Raw genomic sequence first — 7,745 nt, 5'->3', positions numbered from 1 at the left:
GTGGGAGGAGGGGCTGTAAGGGGACTTTGCCCCTGCCCATTGTATTTGTGAGCCCCCAATTCCCTTTAGAACAGTGGGCCCCTTACCAGGAAGCTGGACAACCCCTTTGACAGAGATGACCAGAGAAGGAAACAGAGGCCCAGAGAGGGCACATGGCCACACAGGCACAGGGTCTCCTGGCCAGCTTTCTGCTTACCCTCACCCTGGTCCCCTACCCCCAATCACTTCCAGCAATTCTAGGGTGCTGTTGGGCTAGATGTCCCTCACTCCGGGAGAGGAGGGTGCCGGGACTGGACATCTGCCCTCCCCAGACTTCCAATGAGAGGTCAGTGCAGGGCTGGGCCACCTGGCTTCCTGCCCTGGATCTATATTTACTGCCTATCCCCAGCTGACCCCTCCCAGGCTGGCCAGGGCAGCTGCCAAAGGGCCAGAGAGCTAACTCTGCCAGCGGAGAGCCATCCCAGCGTCCACCTCCCACACAGAGCAGCTGCAGATCCCCACAGCACTGGCCCTGTCCCCAGGGCTCGCCAGACCCCCCATTCCCCACCTGCATGTACCCAGAAGTCAGGCTATGAGACAAGCTTGCAGAGAGCTCAGGCCTCAGGCATCCCCAGGCCTCTTCCACAGGCTGGCTGTGCAGCCTGGGACAAGCCAGTCCCCTCTCTGGGCCTCTGTTTTCTGCTGGGCTAATTCTTTCTGGCAGATCCTTTCCATCGCCTGGAGAAGGATCCTTTCCATCCTTTTCCAGTTCATCATATCTGGACTTTGGGAAATAAACGCTGCCTCAATTTGGAAGACCACTTCTTGCTCCTGCCAAGGGTTAAGCATGTTTTTAATCGCAATTCTGAAACAGTACCTGGAGCTCGGGCAGCAGGGGAGGCTGGGATCCTGGCCAGAATCCATAGGGCATTGCTGCTCAGTGAGGCTCTGGGACCAGCAGCAGTGCCATTTCTAGGGAGCTTGCCAGTAATCCAGGAGCTCAGGCCCTGCCCCACAATTGAGAAATAAGAATCTGCATTTTAACCAGATCCCCAGGTGATGTCCAGCACGGGAAGCTGGGCCTTAAGAACAGATAGCCAGGGAGCAGGGCGAGGGTGTGCAGACCTCATGCTTCTGCTTGTCCATCTCACTCCTCCCACCCTTAGAGAAGATTCGGAGGCCTTCTTGAGGGAGTAGAGGGGCCTGGGGTGGGGGCGGGGTATCAGGGCAAAGAGAGCGGCTGGATCACAGTCTTCCTAATCCCCCTTGTACTGCACCTCAGACCCCAAACAGCTTGGGCCAGGAAGGCGTTAGGGAAATGTGGGGGACACAGGAATCCCCCCAGACTGACTTCCTGCCTGGCTGGAGGCCTCACACTACCCCAATTTCCTGTACCTCACATGATCTCCCATCCCCCAACACACACACACACAGACATGCACACACACACACACACACACACAGTCTCTGGGTTTTTTGGGGAGTTTTTTTTTGTTTTTGTTTTGTTTTGTTTTGTTTTGTTTTGAGATGGAGTTTCGCTCTTGTGGCCCAGGCTGGAGTGCAGCGGCATGATCTCAGCTCACTGCAACCTCCACCTCCCGGGTTCAAGCAATTCTCCTGCCTCAGCCTCCCGAGTAGCTGGGATTACAGGCATGAGCCACCACCCTGGCTAACTTTTGTATTTTTAGTAGAGACGGGGTTTCACCATGTTAGCCAGGCTGGCCCCGAACTAACATGATCCTAATGTCCTCACGTGATCCACCTACCTCGGCTTCCCAAAGTGCTGGGATTACAGGTGTGAGCCACTGCATCTTGCCCATCTCTGGGTTTTAACTCCTGCTTGCCCATTCAACTCTTTTGTGAAAACCATGTCAACGAGAATGAACTACTGTAATGAGATCAACATTCGTGTGTGAACACAAAGGAACCCCACCCTGATAAGGAAGTAATTCAACAGGCTCAAAAAGCTCTGGACCTGACGATAATTTATAGGACTATCTATGTGAGCAGAAAGCTAGAAAGAGCCCAAATACTCAGAAATAGGACAGCAGTTAGTAAATTACAGTAAATTACCCTCCATCGATACAATGGACCACTAGGCAGACCTTAATAAGAATAATTATGAGGCCGGGCGCGGTGGCTCAAGCCTGTAATCCCAGCACTTTGGGAGGCCGAGACGGGCGGATCACGAGGTCAGGAGATCGAGACCATCCTGGCTAACACGGTGAAACCCCGTCTCTACTAAAAAACACACAAAAAAAAAAACTAGCCGGGCGAGGTGGCGGGCGCCTGTAGTCCCAGCTACTCGGGAGGCTGAGGCAGGAGAATGGCGTAAACCCGGGAGGCGGAGCTTGCAGTGAGCTGAGATCCGGCCACTGCACTCCAGCCTGGGAGACAGAGCGAGACTCCGTCTCAAAAAAAAAAAAAAAAAAAAAGAATAATTATGAGGAAGCTATTGGATCAACTTAATGGCATCACATGACCCTGGGCCTTTGAGGCCAAGGTGTTTGGAATACTAGCTTTGTGATTTATTTTTTCATTTTGTTTTGTATAGATGGGGTCTCATTATGTTGCCTAGGCTGGTTTTGAATTCCTGGCCTCAAGCAGTCATCCCACCTTGGCCTCCCAAAGTGCCAGCTTTGTAATTTATTAATAGTAGAAGTTGGATGAATAACCTGATCTCTGAGGTTAAATGCATCTGTAAAATAGAGATAATGATACTTACCTTACAATGTTGTTAAGCAGATAAAATGATATCATATATCCAGAAGTTCTGGCCCAGTGCTAGCAGTTTCATAGGCAAAAATTCAGAGTGATGTGTTCCTCATGGTAACGGCCACATAGAAATATATAGTAGGGTGCACAGGAGTGAGGGTTCGAGGCTTAGACAGAAAAGGTTAAAATGCCACCATGACAGAGTTATAGGAGATATCATTTTCTTTTTCTCCTTGTGGACTTTAGGTGCAGAGGGTTAAATTAGTCATCCTCCTGAGGTCAGGGCAGGTTATCATCAACTGTTCTTGTTTCCTTTCCTTCTTCCTTTTCTCATTCCATTTCTTCTTTTCTTCATCCGTCTTTTTTTTTTTTTTTTTGAGATGGAGTCTTGCTCTGTCGCCCAGGCTGGAGTTCAGTGGCGCCATCTTGGCTCACTGCAAGCTCCGCCTCCCGGGTTCACACCATTCTCCTGCCTCAGCCTCCCGAGTAGCTGGGACTACAGGTGCCTGCCACCACGCCCAGCTAATTTTTTATATTTTTAGTAGAGACGGGGGTTTCACCGTGTTAGCCAGGATGGTCTCAATCTCCTGACCTCGTGATCCGCCTGCCTCAGCCTCCCAAAGTGCTGGGATTACAGGCGTGAGCCACCACGCCCAGACTTCTTTTTTTTTTTTTTTTTTTTTTTTTGAGACGGAGTCTCGCTCTGTCGCCCAGGCTGGAGTGCAGTGGCCAGATCTCAGCTCACTGCAAGCTCCACCTCCCGGGTTCCCGCCATTCTCCTGCCTCAGCCTCCCGAGTAGCTGGGACTACAGGCGCCCGCCACCTCGCCCGGCTAAGTTTTCGTATTTTTTAGTAGAGATGGGGTTTCACCGTGTCAGCCAGGATGGTCTCGATCTCCTGACCTCGTGATCCGCCCGTCTCGGCCTCCCAAAGTGCTGGGATTACAGGCTTGAGCCACCGCGCCCGGCCTTCTTTTTTTTTTTTTTTGAGACAGAGTCTTGCTCTGTCACCCAGGCTGGAGTTCAGTGGCACGATCTTGGCTCACTGCAATCTCTGCCTCCTGGGTTTAAGTGATTCTCCTGCCTCAGCCTCCTGAGAAGCTGGGATTACAGGCGCCCACCACCATGCCTAGCTAAATTTTGTATTTTTTAGTACAGATGGGTTTTCACCATGTTGCCTAGGCTGGCCTCGAACTCCTGACTGACCTCAAGTGATCCTCCTGCCTCGGTCTCCCAAAGTGCCTGGATTACAGGCATGAGCCACCACACCTGGCCTGCTTCTCTTTTGTCCTCATTCCCTACCCCTATTTTATTCCCCCTCCACAGCAACCATTTTAACTTGCTTAATTTGTTTCTTTTTATACGAATGGGTTCTTGAAAACATGCGTCATTGTTGTTTTTTAAAATTTTATTACGAAAATTTTTATACACAAAAGTAGAGAATGAATCCCAGTATACTCATCTGTCAAATTCAGAAATTATCATCTGGGTGTGGTGGCTAATGTCTGTAATCCCAGCACCGTGGGAGGCTGAGGAGGCAGGATTTCTTGAGCCCAGGAGTTCAAGGCTGTAGTGAGCTAAGATCATGCCACTGCATGCCAGCCTGGACAACAGAGCCAAACTTATTCTCTTAAAAAAATAATAAAATAGGTCGGGCACAATGGCTCACACTGTAATCCCAGCACTTTGGGAGGCTGAGGCAGGAGGATCACTTGAGGTTAGGAATTCAAGACCAGCCTGGCCAAAATGGCAAAACCCCGTCTCTGCTAAAAAATACAAAAATTAGGCTTGGCGCGGTGGCTCACGCCTGTAATCCCAGCACTTTGGGAGGCCGAGGCAGGCGGATCACGAGGTCAAGAGATCGAGACCATCTGGCCAGCATGGTGAAACCCCGTCTCTACTAAAAATACAAAAATTAGCTCAGGTGGTGGTGCATGCCTGTAGTTCCAGCTACTCAGGAGGCTGAGGCAGGAGAATCACTTGAACCCAGAAGGCAGAGGTTGCAGTGAGCCGAGATTGCGCCACTGCACTCTAGCCTGGAGACAGAGCAAGACATCGTCTCAAAAAAAAAAAAAAAAATTAGTTGGGCATGGTTGCATGTGCCTGTAATCCCAGCTACTCAGGAGGCTGAGACAGGAGAATCGCTTGAACCCAGGAGGCAGAGGTTGCAGTGAACCTGGATGGCATCACTGCACTCCATCCTGGGTGACAGAGCAAGATTCTGTCAAAATAATAATAATAATGATGATGATGATAAAATACAAACAAAAATTATCAAAATTTTGCCTTGAAATCTTGCTTAAATATTTGCCTAAAATACATTTGCTCTATCTTCCTCTTTTTTCCCTTTGCCAAAATACTTTAAATCCCAGACTTCATGCAATCTCACCCCTATATTCTTTTTTTTTTTTTTTTTTTTTGAGACGGAGTCTTGCTCTGTCACCCAGGCTGGAGTGCAGTGGCCGGATCTCAGCTCACTGCAAGCTCCGCCTCCCGGGTTTACGCCATTCTCCTGCCTCAGCCTCCCGAGTAGCTGGGACTACAGGTGCCTCACCCCTATATTCTTTAGCTATGCATGCCCCCATCATTGAACCTAACCACAATGCTATCACACCCAACAAAATTAGCAGTAATACCTTCATATCATCTCATATCTAATCCGTAACCAACATTTTTAAATTGTCTCAAAATGTACCTTTACACTTGGTTTGTCTTATGTGTATTTCTATATGTAATCAGCATTAGATTCTAAATCTTGATCTGCTGTTTCCTCTTTTGTTTTTTCTTCGTTTCTTTTTTTTTTTTTTTCTTTTGAGACAGGATCTCACTCTCACCCTGGCTGGAGTACAGTGGCACAATCACAGCTCATTACAGCCCCCACCTCCCAAGCTCAAGGGATCCTCCCACCTCAGCCTCCCAGGAAGATGGGACCACAGGCACTTGCCACCATGCCCAACTAAATTTGTTTTGTAGAGACAGGGTCTTGCCACATTGCCCAGGCTGGTCTCCAACTCCTTGGCTCAAGCGATCCTCCCACCTCGGCCTCCCAAAGTGTTGGAATTACAGACTTGAGCCACCACGCCTGGCCTTTCTTTTCTTACAAAGCCACCAATTCCCCTCCCATGATAACTCACTAATCCATTAACCCATTAATTCATTAATCCATGAATGGATTAGTCCATTCATGAAGGCTCTGCCTTCATGACCCAATCATCTCTTAGAGTCTTACCTCTTGGCCGGCGCAGTGGTTTACACCTGTAATCCAGCACTTTGGGCGGCCGAGGTGGGCAAATCACCTGAGGTCGGGAGTTCAAGACCAGCCTGACCAACATGGAGAAACCCTGTCTCTACTAAAAATACAAAATTAGCTGGGCATGGTGGCACATGCCTGTAATCCCAGTTATTCGGGAGGCTGAGGCAGGAGAATCGCTTGAACCAGGGAGGTGGAGGTTGCAGTGAGCCGAGATTGCACCATTGCACTCCAGCCTGGGCAACAAGAGCAAAACTCCCTCCCTCACCAAAAAAAAAAAAAAAAAAAAAAAGCACTACCTCTCTCGGGGTGCAGTGGCTCACACCTGTAATCCCAGCACTTTGGGAGGCCAAGATGGGCAGATCACAAGGTCAGGAACTCGAGACCAGCCTGGCCAATATGGTGAAACCCCGTCTCTACTAAAAATACAAAAATTAGCTGGGTGTGGTGGCGGTCGCCTGTAATCCCAGCTACTCAGGAGGCTGAGTATGGAGAATCTATTCAGGAGGCTGAAGCAGGAGAATCGCTTGAACTTGGGAGGCACAGATTGCAGTGAGCCAAGATCACACCACTGCACTCCAGCTTGGGCTACAAGAGCAAAACTCCGTCTAAAAAAAAAAAAGATCTCATATATAGGGTCCTGTCTCTGTCTTCTCCATTGTGTTTCTTCAGACTATTTCACGGCTCTTTTTTATTACCGAAGTTTTAGAGAAGGCCTTAATATCTGGTAGACCAAGTCCTCCTTGTATTAAGATAGGGTAGATCATCTTGTGGTGATAACCCCAAATCTCAGTGGCTTAATCCATGAATGTTTATCTCCCACTTACCAAGATCCACTGCATTTGTCCATGGCAGCTTCCTTCATAATGGGGCCCATGGATCCAAGCTGATTATATCTGCGGTGAAACTGAAATATATGACTTCCAGGTCACTTTGGCAGAAGAAGAAAGGGCTGGAGGATGCACACAAGCTCTTAAATGCCTGAGCTGGGCAATGATGAAGTCACTGTGCTTACAGCCCTTTGACCAGAACTAGTCATGTGGCCCTGCCTAACTTCAAAGAGGCCCCAAAACGGGAAGAGCCCAGCGATATTCAAAGCAGACTAAAATGTTTCCAACCAAACGCCTCTTCATTCTTTTTCATAAGGATAATTTAGCTATAATGAGGGCCTTTATTCTTACTCTTATTGTAGTCTTCCAAAACATTCAATTGGAAATCTGATTGAGATTGCTTAAATGTTTTTAATGTTGTTGGCATATCTTTTTAAAAAAAAAAAAATTTGAAACGGAGTTTCGCTCTGTTGCCCAGGCTGGAGTGCAGTGGTGCGATCTCAGCTCACTGCAACCTCCACCTCCCGGGTTCAAGCAGTTTTCATGCCTCAGCCTCCCAAGTAGCTGTGAACCTGGCTAATCTTTGTATTTTTTTAGGAGAGACAGGTTTTCACCATGTTGGCCAGGCTGGTCATGAACGCCTGACCTCAAGGGATCCGCCCACCTTGGCCTCCCAAAGTGCTGGGATTACAGGCACAAGCCACCCTGCCTGGTCTTATTTTAATGAGAAAGACCATCTACCCTAACAAGTCCAAAGGCTCAGGCTGGAATGCTACCCCTTCCTTTATCCTTTATGTCCCCGAAGGCTCCCACTACTGGGCTTCCAAGCCCTAGGTTTATATTTATTTCTTTTTCTTTTTATTTTTTTTGAAAGGATCTCACTCTGTCGCTCTCTTGCCCAGGCCAGAATGCAATGGTGTGATCTTGGCTCACTGCAACCTCCACCTCCCAGGCTAAAGGGATCCTCCCACT

This window comes from Macaca mulatta, chromosome 16 (genome assembly GCF_049350105.2).
Source record: "Macaca mulatta isolate MMU2019108-1 chromosome 16, T2T-MMU8v2.0, whole genome shotgun sequence".
In the NCBI taxonomy this organism is placed as follows: Eukaryota; Metazoa; Chordata; class Mammalia; order Primates; family Cercopithecidae; genus Macaca; species Macaca mulatta.
This window is presented reverse-complemented; position numbering follows the sequence as displayed.